The sequence below is a fragment of the Lagenorhynchus albirostris genome, chromosome X, assembly GCF_949774975.1.
Source record: "Lagenorhynchus albirostris chromosome X, mLagAlb1.1, whole genome shotgun sequence".
Taxonomy (NCBI): domain Eukaryota; kingdom Metazoa; phylum Chordata; class Mammalia; order Artiodactyla; family Delphinidae; genus Lagenorhynchus; species Lagenorhynchus albirostris.
The window spans coordinates 5,414,434-5,435,584 of record NC_083116.1 but is presented as its reverse complement, the minus strand read 5'-3'; the positions used below and the strand labels follow the sequence as shown (position 1 = coordinate 5,435,584).

The 21,151-nt window shown below is 42.0% G+C and overlaps 1 protein-coding gene across 1 annotated transcript in view; it reads left to right on the top strand.

Moving 5' to 3' along the window:
- AFF2 (ALF transcription elongation factor 2) overlaps window positions 1–21,151 on the top strand; it is a 487,094-nt gene that overhangs the window by 249,381 nt on the left and 216,562 nt on the right. The gene's annotated exons all lie outside the window — the stretch shown is intronic.

The window sequence follows — 21,151 nt, the reverse complement described above, 5'->3', positions numbered from 1 at the left end:
TCCCCCACCCCTCTCCCCCTTGGCAACCACAAGTCTGTTCTCTATGTCTGTGAGAGTCTCTTTCTGTTTCATAAAAGTTCACTTGTGTCATATTTTAGATTCCACATATAAGTGATATCCTATGGTCTTTGTCTTTCTCTTTCTGACTTACTTCACTTAGTATGATAATCTCTAGGTCCATGCATGTTGCTGCAAATGGCATTAGTTCATTCTTTTTTGTGGCTGAGTAGTATTCCATTGTATATATGCACCACATCTCCTTTATCCATTCCTCTGCTGATGGACATTTAGGTTGTTTCCATGTCTTGGCTATTGTAAGTAGTGCTGCAGTGAACATTGTGGTCTATGACTCTTTTTGAATTATGGTTTTCTCAGGGTATATGCCCAGTAGTGGGACTGCTGGGTCATATGGTAGTTCTATTTGTAGTTTTTTAAGGAACCTCCACACTCTCCTCCACAGTGGCTGCACCAATTTACATTCCCACCAACAGTATAAGAGGGTTCCCTTTTCTCCACACCCCCTCCAGCATTTGTTATTTGTAGACTTTTAGCATCACTTGGAAAGTTTTGTTATTTTGAAAGTTTAAGCATATCAAAAGTTTCTAAATGTTTATTCCAAAATATTTTCCCTTACCTCTCTGTTAGCTATTACTGATGCATTTGTAGGTGATCCAACGTGTAAGGCTGAGTCTTTGCCACTCGGGAAGCTTTGTGGAAGAGGCGTCTCTCAAAAATAGGAACACACTATCACTTTTTATTTTTACCACCTGAGCCCAGGCCCAGGCAGTGATTCAGCCCCCGCTGCCAGGCAAGGTGGGTATGTCCTAGGTAGGGAGACCAGCAGTCCCGCATTTTCAGTGCTAATCTACGCAGTCCTGGACAAACGAGGACAGTCGTTTGCTTTGTTTTGCTCGGTGTCGCCGGGTCACTGGTCTTAAATCCTGGAAATGTCAGAGAGCGGGTTTCTCATGTGAGGGAGACCTTTCAGAAAGCTACATTTCTATGCAAGAGTCTTTCCTTTGGTTCACATGATCCTTGAAGATATTTACAAAATTATAAACCATTCTCCTTTGGGAGCTTTCGTCCCAAAGGAGTTTTCGTCCTGGACTTTATTATTTGCATGACTTTATGGGTTCTGGGGCCTATTTTATCTCTTTTGAACTATGACCTAAAGCCACTTTTAAACCCAAACCAGAAAGAATGAACAATTTTGCTCCTCAAGAAATATGTGGACGGAGTTCAAGGATTGTTACTGAGATAAGGAGGAACGAACGCAGCGTGACAATGAGGGCGCAATGTATTCAGAGAAGCAAAGTGGTTCTGAAAGTGACATTTTCTGACATTGTTCTCAACTGACATTATTATAATCACAGAATGCAGTGTGTGCAGTGTTGATTCCAAATCACAGTAGGGGAAATTGAGGGTGGAGACATTTTTCATTATACTTTGAGGCTGGAAGGAGCATTATGTTATCCTAGGGATAGTTTTGTTAATGGAAATGCCTCCTATCCTCCGTATATCCATCATAAATAGATTCAGATCGCTTCAGGGACATTGATCCTGTGTTTCACTTCACTTCCCCTACGTCCTGTGATTATGAGAAACCCAAGCCACACTCCATCTGGGATGAGAAATCATTGTCCCACCAAGTGAATCCAGTAATTTCATCAATTCTCCGGCGCCTCGTGAAGGAACCCGTGAAGCAGCTGACTAATGAAAGTTGCAGAGCTCCCCCATATTGATGAAAGAGGATTTCTTGATGCCTTTTGCTTTGAGCCACAGGTAGAGAGCCTAGAGAGTGAAAAATTCACCCGAAAGAGCTTATTCGTTTTTCTAACAAACCGATCTGCCCAAAAGCCAATTTTACCCTTTTCTTAATAATAAATAGCATTTTTAAGTTAAACACAAAACATGGAAACTAGACCATTTGTGATTTTCTTCGTTCCAATGTACCATAGTTGGAATTTTCATCCGATTGGAAAAATAAGTCACTCCCAAGCTGAGACCTAATATGCCAGGTTTAATAAGCAAACCAGGACCTCCCCAAACCAGGATTTAGAATGAAAACAGTGACACACCTCTTGAAGACTGTGAAGCGGCATTGAATAGAGCTGCTTGAAAAGCCAAAGTGGAGTTTCAATGGGCCTCCTTTCGAAGGATTCTAACTCCTGTCTCTACTACCTGATTACAGAAAGCAGCATAAAGAGCGAATCAGAGATGCTACCTTTCTTCCTTCTTTTCTGACAGAGTTCACACACATTTCCCCCAGCATTCAACAGTGTCTCTCAGTGTCTCCTCAGGAAGAAAGATGGCCTTCAGTCATTGTCACATGTCTTCGGGGAGAGAGGCTTTAAGTGCCAACTGCATACTCACGACTGGATGGACTCAGTGAATTACCGCACAATGGAAGGGCTGCCTGTTAGTATTGTCGAGAAGAAGCAAAATCACTGAAAAGAAATTGGAAATTTTCTGTGTGTCAAAGAGTGAAGTACTCTGATATGTAAGGGTGCACACTGAGAGTTCACATCCTTCATCGACTTGAACACTTAAAGCATTTTCAAAGTGCCTTAAGCAAGGCATTGTCGGCGAGTTTGTCAATACAGTAAATAGCATATGCAGCTCTTATGCTAACACATATATATGGAATCTAAAAAAAAGTGTCACGAAGAACCTAGGGCAGGATGGGAATAAAGACACAGACCTACTAGAGAATGGACTTGAGGATATGGGGAGGGGGAAGGGTAAGCTGTGACAAAGCGAGAGAGAGGCATGGACATATATACACTACCAAACGTAAGGTAGATAGCTAGTGGGAAGCAGCCGCATAGCACAGGGAGATCAGCTCGGTGCTTTGTGACCACCTAGAGGGGCGGAAGGCAGACACAAGAGGGAGGGGATACGGGGATATATGTATACGTATAGCTGATTCACTTTGTCATACAGCAGAAACTAACACACCATTGTAAAGCAATTATACTCCAATAAAGATGTTAAAATAAAGTTTGAAATCATTTCTTCCAAATATAAATATTCAAGATTTTTCAATATGGCTGTATTAAGCTGACACTCAGTGCCAAGCCCACAGTTATAGAACCTAAGCACCTCTATTTGCCAATAGAGGATTTCAGTGTACCTCTTCTGCTTCCGGCTCTTTCCATGTTACTTCCTCCATCCGTGCAGCCTTAGAAGGAAAATGTAAAGCATAGTCTTACATTTGAATAACATTGTCTCTATGTGTCCTGGCCTCAGTTCCATAATCTGAAGATAGCTTTATAGCTCCCTGCCACTTCATGGATTTGCCATTGGCACCGAAAGCTCAGGCCGGATTCGGCTTCGTGGTGACAATCAAGAGTGATGTTATGGAAAAAAGCGCGAGTGGTATCTGCCGTGTTCCCTCTTGTATCCTCAGGATCAAGCCCATCTCAGGTGACAATAAGAAATTTGAAAAATGTTTTATTGCTCTTGTACTTTCAAATAAATTAGCTTTGATTATATTTTTTAAGTCACAGAAATAAATAAATTTTTAGTAAGAAAAAGCTCCAACTACAGTTGAAATATTTAGCTATTTGGAAACTTTCAGAGATTGTAGTATTTTTTAAATTATTTTAAACTATTTTTTGGTATTTTGCAGTTTGAGGAAACAGTCATTGTACTTACAGCTTTGTCTGGTGTGTCTGTATTGGGTGGGAGTGGGGACGCAGAGTTATAAAGAAAGTGAATGATTGTGACGTCACCACTCAACTGTCTGTCAAAATCAAGTCCCAAAGCCTCTTCCATTATTTCCTCAATTGAAAGCATTTGCTAGCCAATCTCCTGCTATTTCCTGTTCCGTTCAAGCTCTGATGTTAGGTCAACTCCCTATGATTCACTAGGTCTTTAGACTCATTCATTGATTTATTCCACACATGTTTATGGAGCCCTGATTCTATGGCAGGCTCTGTGCTAGGTGCCAGGGATGTTGCAGTGAACACAGCAGACACTGTCACCGTCCTCATGGACTGGGAACAAAGCCTGTGTCTTCCATTGTGTTTGCCCCAATGCCCAGCATAGTGTCTACTGCACAGGAGGACTTAGTGATGTTTGGTGAATAGATGACAAATCACTGAATGAATCAGTATATGACTGAGAAAGTGAGTGATACAGTTCTCAGCAAGTTTAGACTTCGTTAGCTCCCAGCACCTTTGTCTCCAGTTATGAACCTCACTGTGCCGCTTACGGTATCACGGTGCTACTTAGGCATGAGCCGTAGTGTCATTCAGCATCTCATCACGAAGAGTCAGAAGAGCAAGTTTCCTCTGATCTCCGTGCGAGGAAAAGGGCTCTTCCTTAGCATCTAATTGCTTGGTTCTCATGTCGGGCACCTTCTGAATCTCCCAGCCTCTTGGGAGCCCCTCTTTGCTCTGGCTTCCAGGAAACAGCTCCTCCTTTTTGACCCCCCTGGAGTAAGTATCCCGGCTTTCGTAGAAAACATTTGGGCTACTTAATCTTGACGCGATCCCACTGTCTTTATTCCTTCCATTTTTTTATATCATTGTATTATATTTATCTCCATAAGCAGCCTCACATTTTGTGACAGAACAGGATTGAACTTGTAGAATGTAACATAAAAGTGCGGGCGGCATGAAGCCACTGACCTTCACCGGCCAAGCTGGTGAAGCTTTTTCTGCATAACTTACTTCTTGAACTCTGGCTGTGCTTTGCTGAATTACTTTCTATCTTCAAACAAATGTACCGTGGCCATTCTCAAAACAACAGACATTGATTTTCAAAAATCTTTTTGAGTATTGAGAATCTCAAAGCATTTTATAGGCTCAAGGCATCTAGATTTGCCCATATTCTCCTGGTAAAAACTTTTCTGGTGCTTGGTAGTGAGTGCGCCAGACAGTCAAAAAATATTTGCTGAATTGAATTATACTGCATATCTTACCTCCTGGGCTTTTCTAGGGGAGTAAAAACCAAAACCTGAAATCCTGATCTCCGAGATAAGTGTAGAACATGTTTGTGGAGGGTTAAGCTTCAAGTTTGGCGCTTTTATGATGCCACACCCCAAACATTTTCTACTTAGAACAAATGAGAAGACTTTAGGACAGGTCTAATTTGCTATTTTTTACTTCTTTTCACCTGATTGTGTTTATGAGAGAGCAAGGTAGGAAATTAGTAAGAGGAATTGAGGACGAATTGAGGGATATCAGGTTCTGGACCTCCGGATACATAGCTTTGATACCCAAGTGATGAAATTTTTATTTTTACCGCCCCCCTCTCTAGTGGAGCCGGTTGGAAGCATGGTATGTAAGGTATCACCCAATAAAGGAATTTGCTCAGGGAATAAACTAACAACCATAAGGTTTTCCTGGGAGCAGAGGGAGTAATTAGAGCAATAACTTTTAGAGACTTCATTTCAGAAAAGTTCATGCTTTAATATTCAAATAATTATTACATTAATCTGTAGATTAGTCAGCTGAAATAGTAAATCCTTTGGCACGAGCTTAATGAAAATTGTCATAACGGTGCCAAAAAGAAATCTTATGGTCGCCTCTTAAATACCAAAGAAATTCCCCATTGTGATAAAATACAGATGTGGCTTAGGAAAAAAGTTGCATAGTGAGCAGAAATAGAATATATAATTAGAACAAAGAGGACTTAAATCAAATTAATCTTCATCTGACAGGAACAGTTACATTTACATCATTGACTGCGAAGTCATAGCCAAAATTGAAATTAGAAACAGATAATTATGATAAGAGAAGACACTTATGCTGACTTTTCTCATGCATAATTGGAAAGCATACAAAATGCAATGCTTGTTCTAATTAGAATTACCATTAAAGGATGCCAGTTTGGATGAATTCTGGGTTTTGCCATAAAATCAGTTGTTGAAATAATTGAACTCTGGACATGCAAATTTGTTTGCCTGTTTGTTCAAGATCAGAGCAGGAAGTGAGTTCAGGAATACAACCTTAATAGTAGCAGTGATAAGAATTAACGTTCATTTTTTTCTGTCAGTGGCATATTATAATTGTGTTGGCTTTGTTTTGTTTCTTTTTTATTTTGAGACTCTGCTTTTATTGTTAAAATCTGCCTTTCATCTCCTTTTGCAAAGTCTCTTTTTGTATGCGTACCTACGTACACCATGCCTTATAAAAACAGAGGATCCAGTCATTCACCTGGCATGTACAAAAAGTGTTTGTGACAGTTTCAGAAATGCAGATGTCAAAAGACCTTGTGATACAGTCCCGTTATTTCATCTTGAAGTTCAAATTTGCTATTTCTGAATGATTTTACTCAAAGGGAAAATTTGTTTCCCATTGACAGATCCTTTTGAAATATTTGTTCCTGAATTCCTCACTAGAATCAATCTCTTTGAGTGACATTTCCAGTGATCCTGGCAGTTGGGAGAAGCAGGGTGAGGTGTTGGCCCTCTAGAGTTCTGGGGCTTCTAATGGGGCCCCAGGGGTCGTTACTCTATGGTATTGCTTTACTACTCAGTATTCTTTGCTTTTCTTGATCTCTTGTCCTGTCTCTTATTTTCTTTTTTCTTCTTACCTTTTCCTTCTTCCAAGATGAAGCTGCTGGTCTGTTCAGTAGCAGCTGTGGGCTTAGCTGCCTAGCTAAATCTCCAGGGCCCTTTGGGGGTAATTTCATTCTTTTCCATTAGATTCACTCTGTCACATCATGATACACATTACTGTGGATTGTGAAACTCCTGATTCTATCTTTGTTGGAAATGTATCAGTTCCTGGCAAGAGAGGTGGACCCGGACACACCAAAGGAAATTTTTTTCAAAGCCCCTTACTTCCTGATGGTGGTAAAGAGTTTTATCTCTGCCTAAACAAAGTGTACCTTAGTTGCTTTCCAAAAGTAGATGGATCGGGCTTTATAGAACCCCTTTTTGCATAGCATACAGGATTTCTGTTTAGGGTAACATTGAATGCCTTACTGTCTAGGGCCCTTCACAGCATTGCAGAGGATTGCTACATGCGGTTGTAGATTTCCTTCCTAAGAGGCGAGGAGGATTCTGACCTGTCAAGGGTTACTTATCGAGGGTGATGCTGCCTGAGGTTTCTCTAATTCTATGATCCTGATCATTGTCAGCTCTCTTCCTGGCTTAGTGTTCTCCCAGAATTTTCCAGTGCTTAGAAATGCCAGAAGAAGTACTGAAGGGTGGCTTCCCCCTTGATTATGGGTAGCATTATCTTTCCTTGGCCATCACATTTTTGTTTGGGTTGCGTTTTTGTTTATTTGCTTGGTTTTGGCCAAAGGGCCAAGAGCAGAAGAGAAAGTAACTAGTTCTGATTTTAAGGACCACAACAATAGAAACCCAAAATGCCAACCGAATATAACTTCTCAGATGACCGTTATACAGGTGATACAGTTTTTGCCAACATGAATTACAGAAGTGATTCCTTATTGTACACGGTGTTTAAAAAAGGCAATTGGAAGGGAGAGAGGATTTTCAAGGCCAAAATAAAAAATGACGATTTATCATAAGGTCCAAGTTGTATTATTAACATCGTTAGATGATGTAGGTTAAATGATCACAGTCAGTTAAGAGGTAGTTGTAAAAACTAAGCATTAATAACTTAAGTAAAAGGACTTTATTTGAGAAAACAACCTCATGGAAGAAAGCATGACTGTGATGTAACAAATGGCATCGATGTGACCATCCCAGAAAGATTTCTACTGTGAAGAAACAAACAAACAGCAAAACACCTCCAATGCTGGACTCAGAGGAGAGTTTTCAATTGAGAGATTTAGACATACAGGCCGATTGATGGCAAGGCTCACCAACAAAGGCCTCCGGCATCCTAAAGCCCTGCCTGTCTTAAGGGAGAAAGGCATTCCAAAGCCTGTGATTTCCTAATATCCTTGCAACTACACGCTGAACAAACGAATTTGCTAAGAACTTAAAAAGGCTGACAAACAAATTACAACCATCTTGATAGAGGGTGATTATTGGCATTACCGACTCAGTTGCTTATTCTTAATGAAATAAGACAGCTTTATTTTCACAACTTGACTTGTAATATTGGTGAAGGATATTGAATGCTTTTTTAATGAGCAATACTGCGCAGCTAGATAGCCTTTTACATTTGCAGACATCATCGAAGGCAATTGTATTTCATTTTCTTTCTAAGGCTTCTGTGAAGTAGGCCATGATAACCATGCCCATTGTATGGAAAGAATGATTATAAAGTGTGGCTCTGATATAAAGAGACTTGACAATGTAATCTGAATGCTTATCTCCTAACGGCCAGGGTCCCTGTGAGGCTGGCTATAGATGTACTGGCTGGTGCCTAACTCAGGCCACACGCCTCCTTTGGCTTGTTCCTTCTTGCTTGGAGCATGGGGCTTGGGCTGGCCCCAATTTCCCTGCCTGGTGAACTCTTATTCACGCCACAAGAGCCTTCTCCTGGTCTCCCTCCTGCAGTTTGCTCTGCTTCCTTCCCTGCCCCACCCCCACACGTTCCTCCCAGCCTTCCCTGGCCCCGCCTCCCTCTATTCCTATGAAGGTTATAGCATCCATCACGCAGACTACAGCGACCTCGTCACCTAGGCTGCCCAGATTAAACTTGTGAACCCTTGCGGCCCCTGCATCTGGGACGTGTGTTCCAGGTACCTGCAACTGTCCCTTCTCCTCAAGACTCAGAGCTGAGATTAAGAGGCCTTCATTAAATGCAGTTCACACCTCCAGAACCGCACTCCCAGGTCCTCAGTGGTGCAAGCCTGCTGTTCCCACCCTGCTGCCCTCAAATGTTATAGTGTCTTGCTTGGGGTTAGGGGGTTCTCTTTTCAAATGGAACAAAAATGTGTATGTGCTCGTGTGCGCACGCGCACGCACACACTATTTCTAAGTCACTGTGGTCTGTAGGACCTTTCATTTTCGGAAGACTAATGGCTTAGGCTACAGATAAGGCTTTCCCATAGACATCACATGGAGAATAAATACAAAAGAAAAGTTGCAGGAAAGAAAAGATGTCTTGGTTTTGGTAAATTGGAGATTTTAGATCAATGATGTGTGTTTGTGTGTGTGTGTGTATGTATGTATACATGCATGTAAACTCAATTGTAGAACAAATGAAAAGAGAACTGAACTTGAATGCAAATTTTTTGCATCTAATATTATATTTATATAGGTGTGTATATGATGATATATTCTCATAAATGAAAAATCAACCAGAAGTCAGGGAGCCTGATTCCTCCAGCTCCACTTTTCATTCTCAAGACTGCTTTGGCTATTCGGGATCTTTTGTGTTTCCATACAAATTGTGAAATTTTTTGTTCTACTTCTGTGAAAAATGCCAGTGGTAGTTTGATAGGGATTGCATTGAATCTGTAGATTGCTTTGGGTAATAGAGTCATTTTCACAATGTTGATTCTTCCAATCCAAGAACATGGTATGTCTCTCCATCTATTTGTATCATCTTTAATTTTTTTCTTCAGTGTCTTGTAATTTTCTGCATACAGGTGTTTTGTCTCCTTAGGTAGGTTTATTCCTAGATATTTTATTCTTTTTGTTGCAGTGGTAAATGGGAGTGTTTTCTTAATTTCACTTTCAGATTTTTCATCACTAGTGTATAGGAATGCCAGAGATTTCTGTGCATTAATTTTGTATCCTGCCACTTTACCAAATTCATTGATTAGCTCTAGTAGTTTTCTGGTAGCATCTTTAGGATTCTCTATGTATAGTATCATGTCATCTGCAAACAGTGACAGCTTTACTTCTTCTTTTCCAATTTGGATTCCTTTTATTTCCTTTTCTTCTCTGATTGCTGTGGCTAAAACTTCCAAAACTATGTTGAATAATAGTGGTGAGAGTGGGCAACCTTGTATCTTTCCTGATCTTAGTGGAAATGCTTTCAGTTTTTCACCATTGAGGACAATGTTGGCTGTGGGTTTGTCATATATGGCCTTTATTATGTTGAGGAACGTTCCCTCTATGCCTACTTTCTGCAGGGTTTTTATCATAAATGGGTGTTGCATTTTGTCAAAAGCTTTCTCTGCATCTATTGAGATGACCATATGGTTTTTCTCCTTCAGTTTGTTAATATGGTGTATCATGTTGATTGATTTGCGTATATTGAAGAATCCTTGCATTCCTGGAATAAACCCCACTTGATCATGGTGTATGACCCTTTTAATGTGCTGTGGGATTCTGTTTGCTAGTATTTTGTTGAGGATTTTTGCATCTCTGTTCATCAGTGATATTGGCCTGTAGTTTTCTTTCTTTGTGACATCCTTGTCTGGTTTTGGTATCAAGGTGATGGTGGCCTCGTAGAAGGAGTTTGGGAGTGTTCCTCCCTCTGCTATATTTTGGAAGACTTTGAGAAGGATAGGTGTTAGCTCTTCTCTAAATGTTTGATAGAATTTGCCTGGGAAGCCATCTGGTCCTGGGCTTTTGTTTGTTGGAAGATTTTTAATCACAGTTTCAATTTCAGTGCTTGTGATTGGTCTGTTCATATTTTCTATTTCTTCCTGATTCAGTCTTGGCAGGTTGTGCATTTCTAAGAATTTGTCCATTTCTTCCAGGTTTTCCATTTTATTGGCATAGAGTTGCTTGTAGTAATCTCTCATGAGCTTTTGTATTTCTGCAGTGTCAGTTGTTACTTCTCCTTTTTCATTTCTAATTCTATTGATTTGAGTCTTCTCCCTTCTTTTCTTGATGAGTCTGGCTATTGGTTTATCAATTTTGTTTATCTTCTCAAAGAACCAGCTTTTCGTTTTATTGATCTTTGCTATTGTTTCCTTCATTTCTTTTTCACTTATTTCTGATCTGATCTTTATGATTTCTTTCCTTCTGCTAACTTTGGGGTTTTTTTGTTCTTCTTGCTCTAATTGCTTTAGGTGTAAGGTTAGGTTGTTTATTCGAGATGTTTCCTGTTTCTTAAGGTATCATTGTATTGCTATAAACTTCCCTCTTAGAACTTCTTTTGCTGCATCCCATAGTTTTTGGGTCGTCGTGTCTCCATTATCATTTGTTTCTAGGTATTTTTTTATTTCCTCTTTGATTTCTTCAGTGATCACTTCGTTATTAAGTAGTGTATTGTTTAGCCTCCATGTGTTTATATTTTTTACAGATCTTTTCCTGTAATTGATATCTAGTCTCATGGCGTTGTGGTCGGAAAAGATACTTGATACAATTTCAATTTTCTTCAATTTACCAAGGCTTGATTTGTGACCCAAGATATGATCTATCCTGGAGAATGTTCCATGAGCACTTGAGAAAAATGTGTATTCTGTTGCTTTTGGATGGAATATCCTATAAATATCAATTAAGTCCATCTTGTTTAATGTGTTTCCTTATTTATTTTCATCTTGGATGATCTGTCCATTGGTGATAGTGGGGTGTTAAAGTTCCCTACTATGGATGTGTTGCTGTCGATTTCCCCTTTTATGGCTGTTAGTATTTGCCTTATGTATTGAGGTGCTCCTATGTTGGGTGCATAAATATTTACGATTGTTATATCTTCTTCTTGGATCGATCCCTTGATCATTATGTAGTGTCCTTCTTTGTCTCTTCTAATAATCTTTATTTTAAAGTCTATTTTGTCTGATATGAGAATAGCTACTCCAGCTTTCTTTTGGTTTTCATTTGCATGGAATATCTTTTTCCATCCCCTTACTTTCAGTCTGTTTGTGTCTCTAGGTCTGAAGTGGGTCTCTTGTAGACAGCATATATATGGGTCTTATTTTTGTATCCATTCAGCCAGTCTGTGTCTTTTGGTGGGAGCATTTAATCCATTTACATTTAAGGTAATTATCCATATGTATGTTCCTATTCCCATGTTCTTAATTGTTTTGGGTTTGTTATTGTAGGTCTTTCCCTTCTCTTGTGTTTCTTGCCTAGAGAAGTTCCTTTAGCATTTGTTGTAAAGCTGGTTTGGTGGTGCTGAACTCTCTCAGCTTTTGCTTGTCTGTAAAGGTTTTAATTTCTCCATCAAATCTGAGTGTGATCCTTGCTGGGTAGAGTAATCCTGGTTGCAGGTTTTTCTCCTTCATCACTTTAAATATGTCCTGCCAGTCCCTTCTGGCTTGCAGAGTTTCTGCTGAAAGATCAGCTGTTAACCTTATGGGGATTCCCTTGTGTGTTATTTGTTGTTTTTCCCTTGCTGCTTTTAATATGCTTTCTTTGTATTTAATTTTTGACAGTTTGATTAATATGTGTCTTGGCGTGTTTCTCCTTGGATTTATCCTGTATGGGACTCTCTGTGCTTCCTGGACTTGATTAACTATTTCCTTTCCCATATTAGGGAAGTTTTCAACTCTAATCTCTTCAAATATTTTCTCAGTCCCTTTCTTTTTCTCTTCTTCTTCTGGAACCCCTATAAGTTGAACGTTGGTGTGTTTAATGTTTTCCCAGAGGTCTCTGAGGCTGTCCTCAGTTCTTTTCATTCTTTTTTCTTTATTCTGCTCTGCAGTAGTTATTTCCACTATTTTATCTTCCAGGTCACCTATCCGTTCTTCCACCTCAGTTATTCTGCTATTGATCCCATCTAGAGTATTTTGAATTTCATTTATTGTGTTGTTCATCGTTGCTTGTTTCCTCTTTAGTTCTTCTAGGTCCTTGTTAAATGTTTCTTGCATTTTGTATATTCTGTTTCCAAGATTTTGGATCATCTTTACTATCATTATTCTGAATTCTTTTTCAGGTAGACTGCCTATTTCCTCTTCATTTGTTAGGTCTGGTGGGCTTTTATCTTGCTCCTTCATCTTCTGTGTGTTTTTCTGTCTTCTCATTTTGCTTATCTTACTGTGTTTGGGGTCTCAAACTTTTTGCAGGCTGCAGGTTCGTACTTCCCATTGTTTTTGGTGTCTGTCCCCAGTGGCTAAAGTTGGTTCAGTGGGTTGTGTAGGCTTCCTGGTGGAGGGGACTAGTGCCTGTGTTCTGGTGGATGAGGCTGGATCTTGTCTTTCTGGTGGGGAGGTCCACGTCCGGTGGTGTGTTTTGGGGTGTCTGTGGACTTATTATGATTTTATGCAGCCTTTCTGCTAATGGATGGGGTTGTGTTCCTGTCTTGCTAGTTGTTTGGCATATGGTGTCCAGCACTGTAGTTTGCTGGTCGTTGAGTGAAGCTGGGTGTTGGTGTTGAGATGGAGGTCTCTGGGAGATTTTCGCCGTTTGATATTACGTGGAGCTGGGAGGTCTCTTGTGGACCAGTGTCCTGAAGTTGGCTCTCCCACCTCAGAGGCACAGCACTGACTCCTGGCTGCAGCACCGAGAGCCTTTCATCCACACGGCTCAGAAGAAAAGGGAGAAAAAGTAGAAAGAAAGAATTAGTAGAAGTAGAATGAAAGAAAGGAAGAAAGAAAGAAAGAAAGAAAGGAGGGAGGAAGGAAGGAAGGAAGGAGGGAAGGAAGGAAAAAAAGAAAGAGTGAAGATAAAGTAAAATAAAATAAAGTAAGATAAAATATAATAAAGTTATTAAAATAAAAAAATAATTATTAAGAGAAAAACAAAAAAACGGACGGATAGAACCCTAGGACAAATGGTGGAAGCAAAGCTATACGGACAAAATCTCACACAGAAGCGTACACATACACACTCACAAAAAGAGGAAAAGGGGAAAAAATCATAAATCTTGCTGTCAAAGTCCACCTCCTCAATTTGGGATGATTGGTTGTCTATTCAGGTATTCCGCAGATGCAGGTACATCAAGTTGATTGTGGAGCTTCAATCCGCTGCTCCTGAGGCTGCTGGGAGAGATTTCCCTTTCTCTTCTTTGTTCTCACAGCTCCCAGGGGCTCAGCTTTGGATTTGGCCCTGCCTCTGCGTGTAGGTCGCTGGAGGGCGTCTGTTCTTCGCTCAGACAGGACGGGGTTAAAGGGGCCGCTGATTCGGGGGCTCTGGCGCACTCAGGCCGCGGGGAGGGAGGAGTGCGGGGCGGGCCTGCGGCGGCAGAAGCCGGCATGATGTTGCAGCAGCCTGAGGCCCGCCGTGCGTTCTCCCGGGGAAGTTGTCCCTGGATCCCGGGACCCTGGCAGTGGCGGGCTGCACAGGCTCCCCGGAAGCGGGATGTGGATAGTGACCTGTGCTCGCACACAGGCCCCTTGGTGTCGGCAGCAGCAGCCTTAGCGTCTCCCGCCCGTCTCTGGGGTCCGCGCTTTTAGCCGCGGCTCGCGCCCGTCTCTGGAGCTCCTTTAAGCAGCGCTCTTAATCCCCTCTCCTCGCGCACCAGGAAACAAAGAGGGAAGAAAAAGTCTCTTGCGTCTTCGGCAGGTGCAGACTTTTCGCCGGACTCCCTCCCGGCTAGCCGTGGCGCACTAACCCCTACAGGCTGTGTTCATGCCGCCAGCCCCAGTCCTCTCCCTGTGCTCCGACCGAAACCGAAACCCGAGCCTCAGAGCCTCAGCTCCCAGCCCCGCCCGCCCCGGCGGGTGAGCAGACGAGCCTCTCGGGCTGGTGAGTGCCGGTCGGCACCGATCCTCTGTGCGGGAATCTCCCCGCTTTGCCCTCCGCACCCCTGTGGCTGTGCTCTCCTCCGCGGCTCTGAAGCTCCCCCCTCCGCCTCCCGCAGTCTCCGCCCGCGAAGGGGCTTCCTAGTGTGTGGAAACCTTTCCTCCTTCACAGCTCCCTCCCAGAGGTGCAGGTCCCGTCCCTATCCTTTTGTCTCTGTTTATTCTTTTTTCTTTTGCCCTACCCAGGTACGTGGGGAGTTTCTTGCCTTTTGGGAGGTCTGAGGTCTTCTGCCAGCCTTCAGTAGGTGTTCTGTAGGAGTTGTTCCACGTGTAGATGTATTTCTGGTGTATCTGTGGGGAGGAAGGTGATCTCCGCGTCTTTCTCTTCCGCCATCGTCTCCCTGAGAAGGTCGCGCAGGGTCCTACTCCGTTTCAGTCCCCCTTTTCTTTGATATTTCTCAATCCCTTAGAAGCATCTTTCTCCTCTTTGGGTTTGGTCACCTTTCCACTCATAGATCCCAGCTTGCTTGACAAGATTCGGCCAGGAGACGGAAGTCCTCGCCGAGCGGGCCGGACTTGGGAGAGTGCTTAGGGCCGCAAGTCGCGACCGGGAGCTCCCCTCGGTGTGGCTCCGGGAAGAAGCCACTTTCCCCCAGCGCTGCCGCCGCCGCCGCTGCCTGCTCTCCCCGTCCGTGTTTTTGTTTCTTTTTGTTTGGCGTACAACCGATCCTTTCCGTGGAGTGTAGTTCCTCCCAGACCCCACGGACTTGGGAATCAGATCTTGCCATCATCTGACTTTTTTATCCCAACGTTTCTTCTTGAATTCCCCTCTATGTCCCTTTGAAGGAGGTGGTGTTTTCTCCCACTTACAGATGAGAAAGCTAAAATTCAGAGAGGCTGAGGAAGCTGGGCGTGCGTGCAGCCAGGGTGTACATTGCTGGGCACGTGTACCTGACTGGGCACGCAGGCTGCCTCTGCGCTGAGACTGCTGCGTCTCATCTCTCCCACCAAAGTGCAGCGGGGACCCTGCTGGAGGGAAACTTGATGTATGAAAAATCATATGCCAAAACAGATACATTAGGCTTTTTTTATCATAAAAAGGCGTGCCATAAAAACCTTGACAACGCGAACTTTCTTTGTGGAAAGCAAGACGTACCGTCCTTATGCGGGGGCTCTTTTGAATACGTGGGGAGAAAAAGGCAGCGATGGTGGCTGGTTTTCACGAATGGCCAGAGCACAAACCTGTAGCAGAAGAGACTAAGGAGACAGGGTGGCAGACAGTGCTGTATTCTTGTTCCCTCTCGATAAACTTTAAACAGTTGTAAATGCCTGGTACTTTATGTCCAAGTGTGTCCCTGGGTAGCTCAGTCAGAAACATAGAGCCATTTCTTAGCACACAGGCGACAGAGACTTTGCTCCTGCCCTTCCACCCTGGACGTGGCTCCCATTCCCCTCTGGGGCTGTTGTTTCAGTGGGAATCCAGAACAGACGCTCTGACCGTTTGGGGAGCGAGCCAGGCTTGTTGGAGTCTTGTGGAAAACGACACTCCTCCGACTCAGGACTCGAAATTGATTGAACAGCTTCCAAACCCAGGCCCCTTGTCATTGCCCTGTTATGCAATTTTGGGCCGATTCCCAGGAAAGATCCCCAGACTTTCAGCTCTCCAAATGGGAAGTTCATTTCAAAGAAGTACATTTTGCATTCCAGTAAAAACGGTTCTGCAACATTGTCATTTCTGCTGCTGAGGCAGCGCGTTCCCTGTGAATGTGTGCCTTCTCTTTGAGTCCAGTTATCAGCGAAATTCATCTGGGCTGGTTCAAAGCCTTTCCAGATTCTTCAGCCAGCCAGCCAGCCGACATACACTTGGGCAGTGCCTACTACGTGCGAGTACTGGGTTAGACATGAGCGGTGTGTGTTGGCGGAAAGCCTGGAGAGAACAGAAACTTACCACGATTGTCTGTGGCAAGATGTGCACACAAATAACTATAATTCAAGATAGAAACTGCTATGAGAGGTGCAGATTAGTGCCAGCCAGGGTTTTTGGGGAAGGCCTCAGAAGCAGGAAATGATATTTGATCTGAACTTTGAAGTATCAGTGGTGTTTGTAATTGTGGAGTTGGAGGGAAGTATGTGGTTTCAAGGGCAGGAGACAAGGATGAATGGGTGGAATCTCATGCAAATTTCAGCTGCATCATAAGTGATACGGCAAGGTCCTCCGTGATCCAATGAGAAGTAGAAGGGATGACCACAGCTCCTGTAGTCTGGAAAGGCCTCACGGAAGCCTTGGATAGAACGTTTGAGGAGCCTGAATGGGGCGGATCTCTCACTCCTTCTTGAGGATCGATCATAAAACGTATTTTAACACAGAGACTCCTTTGACCTGCTTGTCTTGACTTTTTGGGTACATACTGCAATTATTTGCAGTTCATACAGTATAAATGCATTTCACTGCAAGTGTATTTGTGCAGAAAAGACTTAACGTTGAAGTATTGAAACCAGAACCTTTAGAAGGGCCTGCCTGCAAGGTTGGCCCCTGGCTGGCCTCTGGGAACTTGGCTTTGAAGACATTCCCTAACTGAAAAAGTTGGCTCATTGGGCCTAGACTGTTCCTACAAACAATGTGATTTATGCTGAACACCTGCTTTCTTTCTGGGACTCTGGAATTTAGGCAGAGAGGGCCCACGTGGCCAGCCCCCAAACCATGAATGCCAAGTCTCCAACTGGCTGCAGGGGCATCATGGGCATGTGACCACATTTTCACAGTTGGGGCAGAACTTGCTCTGTATGTCCCTTCACAGAAGGGACAGCGTATAAGGAGGCCTGCACACGGATTTCTCCAGAGGTCACCTGTGTTGTCTTCTTATTAGACTGTCAGAAACCTTAGCCGTGAACTACAACTATATGCTGAGTTCTCCAACAGTGTGGGTGATTTTATGGACACCGCAGAACAGGATTACAGTGTGCCTGGGACTAATTGGCTTCTTTGTGTCATCTAAGAGAAGAAACTATCAGTTCTCAAATACAGTGTATCAGGTTATAGAAGGACCTGATGATTTGCCACAAACAGGACCAAGACCTGCATTTCTTCCTTACAACCGCTTTCTCCTCTTTTCCATCTGTAATTGCAAGAAGATGAATCCTGATTTCCATATTGTACTGCCTTCTAATGAACGTCCCTCCAGTCCATTGAATTCCCAGAATAGAAGCCACCTTTGAGCCCCATTACCGTCTTCTCTGTGTTATGACTGGCAGTGACCCAAGTAAGGACAGTAGTATATATTTTTTCTCCTCTCACACCAGGTGATCCTCAGTCAATCTGATTGCTAACTCATTTGCTCTCTAGCTCTAACAGATGTTGCATTTGGAGATGGAAATCAATGTTACAAAATATTAACAAGGGGAGAACTTAGGAAAGTGAACCCAAGCGACTCCCTGCTTATTTAATACAGCAGGATCTTGGCCTGTTGTTGTGCTGGGTTTTGCCAATAGATTTCAAGGGACGTAATTTTAAGTAGGCAATTAGTTCTCTGAGGTGTGTACATGCATCCCAGATATCCGGGAGTCGTGAAGGTAGGAAGACGACCCCAATTGAAATGAAAGGACAGATCGAAAGTTTACTTGCAGAAGACACCTGCAGAATTCATGCAAGACTGGATGTGGGCAGGGGACTGCTGGCCCTACAAATGTGTTTTTTGACCCATAATAGGTTACAGCCTGATTTAATAGGTCACATTTCACTGCTTTTATGGGCATCCTTACATCTTCTTTTCAGGGTAATTATCTCAACACACATCTGAGGTGGCAATGTAATTGACTCACTTTGGTACAGTTATAGGTTAATGAAGCAGACTAACTTTTTTAGACGAAATCACTCATGTTTTGTTTTTGAGATGAAATAGAAATGTATTTAGAAGGCAATGCTTGATACATTAAAAATTCTCAAATGGCTGACAACTTCGATTTCTCAACCTTTATGCATCACAGTGTGTAGCCATGAAGAAAGGATTATAGAGGCATCTGAAAGCAGCTTGGATGTTTGAAATGTAGAATCCAAGAGGAAAGAATGGCAAACTGTTGTTTTTGATGAGTTTAATGTTGGCTGTTTAAAATACCATGTGATTATTATAGAAGAGTGGTTTTCATTTTCAAGGTGTTTTTTTTTTTTGTTTTTTTCACCTGAGCACCCAATGAATTTCAGGTATAATATTTGGTTACTTTAAAATTTTCATCAGATACCGTTCCAAAAGTCTGTTTGGGATATAATCTTTTTATCCTCTAATGACAGCTGTGTGACGATTTCATTTTTAGGAATTTCCAAAGAGTTGAAGGCAATGAAGAAATAGGAGATATTTAAGCTTAGAATTGGTATTGAGAAAACAGATGCCTTTATACATTTTAGTTTACGTTCGTTTGTCACAGAGTTAAAAGTACCATGGATTCCAAACCAACATAAGAAGACTAAGTATAATAACTAATCATCCATCCATTGATCAAGGAGCAGTTGGTTATGTGTGGTATAATTATTTTTGTTTAAAAAAATATGAATGTTTAAAAAAAAAAAGCACTAGAAGACCATATGCCAAGATGTTAATGCTAGTGATTTCTAGGTGGGGGGCTATAGAGTCTCCTTTTTCATTACCTGCATTTCCTAAATTTTATATAAATACCATGCCCTTTTTTGTCATGAGATAAAATAAGATTATGTATCTTTTAAAGAAAAGAAGTAATTAGTGTGGGAAACTATGAAAGTAATAGTAACTGTACATTGGTTGTGCTTACTTTTTTTTTTCTTCAAATCTTTATGAGGAGAAAGTGACCCTCCGATGAAGGCCATTTGCAGCTCTTATTAAGCAGCCTCTTATAAGCAAATTGAGGACCAGCGCAATTTCACAAGCGTTTATGAAGAGGGTAGCGTCCTGAGTAGTAAATGAGATTCATCCTGGAAATATGCAAAATTGGGGAGAGAATTAATCAGAATGACAAATGCAAATGATGAGGATGCTATAGAGGTGTGAAGCTGCTGAAGAAAAGAGAGCGTTGTCAAAGGGTTGGTGAAATTAGCTCGCATTTCAGGCGCAGGGAGATTTTCTGGTGGAAAATAGGACAGAAGGTAGTTTTTCTCTTTTTGCGGGTGGAAACCATCTAGGGAAGGATGCTGGGTCTCCAGAGTTCCTCCATATTAGAAATATATAGAAAACAGGAACGAGGAGGCCCCCAAATTCACAGGAAACTAGGCTTCTCTCAGGAAATCAGAGTTAGAAGCCATTCATCTTGCAAAAGGTTATAATGTGGGAGGTGAGTGACCACCATGCTTCAATAAGTTATTTCGCATACACAGTCTTGAGCTTTTGGGAGAAAACTTCCATTTTAGAGAGATTGCTCTTCAAGTGAAGATGCTGGACTCATCTTGAGTTGTTGCAGATACAACTAGCAGCATATACTGGTCAGAAATGGTGAGTGAGGATGACTGCCTATATCCTATCATTTTTTAACTCACTTACCGTTAGTGGTTTATGTCCCAACTTTCTCCAAAAATGAATCAAGGCGGTCAAAAACCTTAAGATGAATATTAGCAAAGACAATTCAAATAATGATTAAAAAGTTATAAAAATTATTTAGAAGGAGGAAGAGACATACCAGGAACCTCACATATAATCACCAGCCAGGATTGAGCACTTATTTGAGCTCTGATTATTGCCTTTTTCACATGAGATAGATGTTATATCCTCCTCGTATTAGCACAGGCTGACATGGGAGAAAATAAAAGAGTCTGGAGCAGTTTGTGTCTAATGCCCTGTTGACCCATACAGTTTTCCTGCACTTAATGACAAACACTTTAATGGTCTTATCTCTTCCTCCAGTTCTCCCTCTTCCTTCCCACTCTGCTGACCTCATAGCCTCCCTTATTCATTAACCTTTCTTGTGTTTCCCGTCAGATTTATATCTATACAAATACAGGTATACTATATAGTTGGCAACTGCTATCGGAATACTCATGGCCACTGCTTGAAAAAGAACAACCAGACAGTCAAAGGGCCACCTGTACAGTTCTGGAATTCATCTCTCCTTCTCCATCATGTTTATGAGAACATATTGCTTTTGCTTAGGGGGAAATTTCATTTCTTTGGCCTCAGACCAGTGGGTTGGGAGTACAGTTTATAACTAACTGGACAGACTGCTCTCTGCAGAGCAATTGCCCAGTGCTGTCTGTTCCTTGTTCTTAAGCCAAATGGCAGAAAAATAAAAATCAGTAACTGTTTCATCATATAACGAACTTTGGGGGCCTTTTGAGCTATCAGAAAGAGTGAGTTGGACTTTATTGGACTGGAACCTGCAGAGTAATTTTTATTGATTGGGTAGTTCAGCTCTTTTGCTTGATTCATTGTAATTATGCACAATCAACACATCCTTATTTTGAATGATTATTCATGCAAATGAATCTGCCTTTAGTGAAAAGCTCTACAGCGTAGTGGAGCCTTCTTTGTTCATTTAGATACAGTTGATGTCAAGGAGGGCATTTTTTACAAAAGTTGATTAGGTGGTCAGGAAAGAGTCGTCCATTTCTTTTGGTTCACACGTTCCTGCAAGTTATACCTATAACTTCTATATGAGATGCTTTTCTATTGTGGTAACTGAAAATAGCTTATAAAATTAGAACTACTGCAACTGACAGGCTGGAATAATAGTGACCCCTGTGCTAGCATGCATGTTGCTTTCCTCAATAGCACATGGTAAGTGCTATGTAAGTACTAGCCTT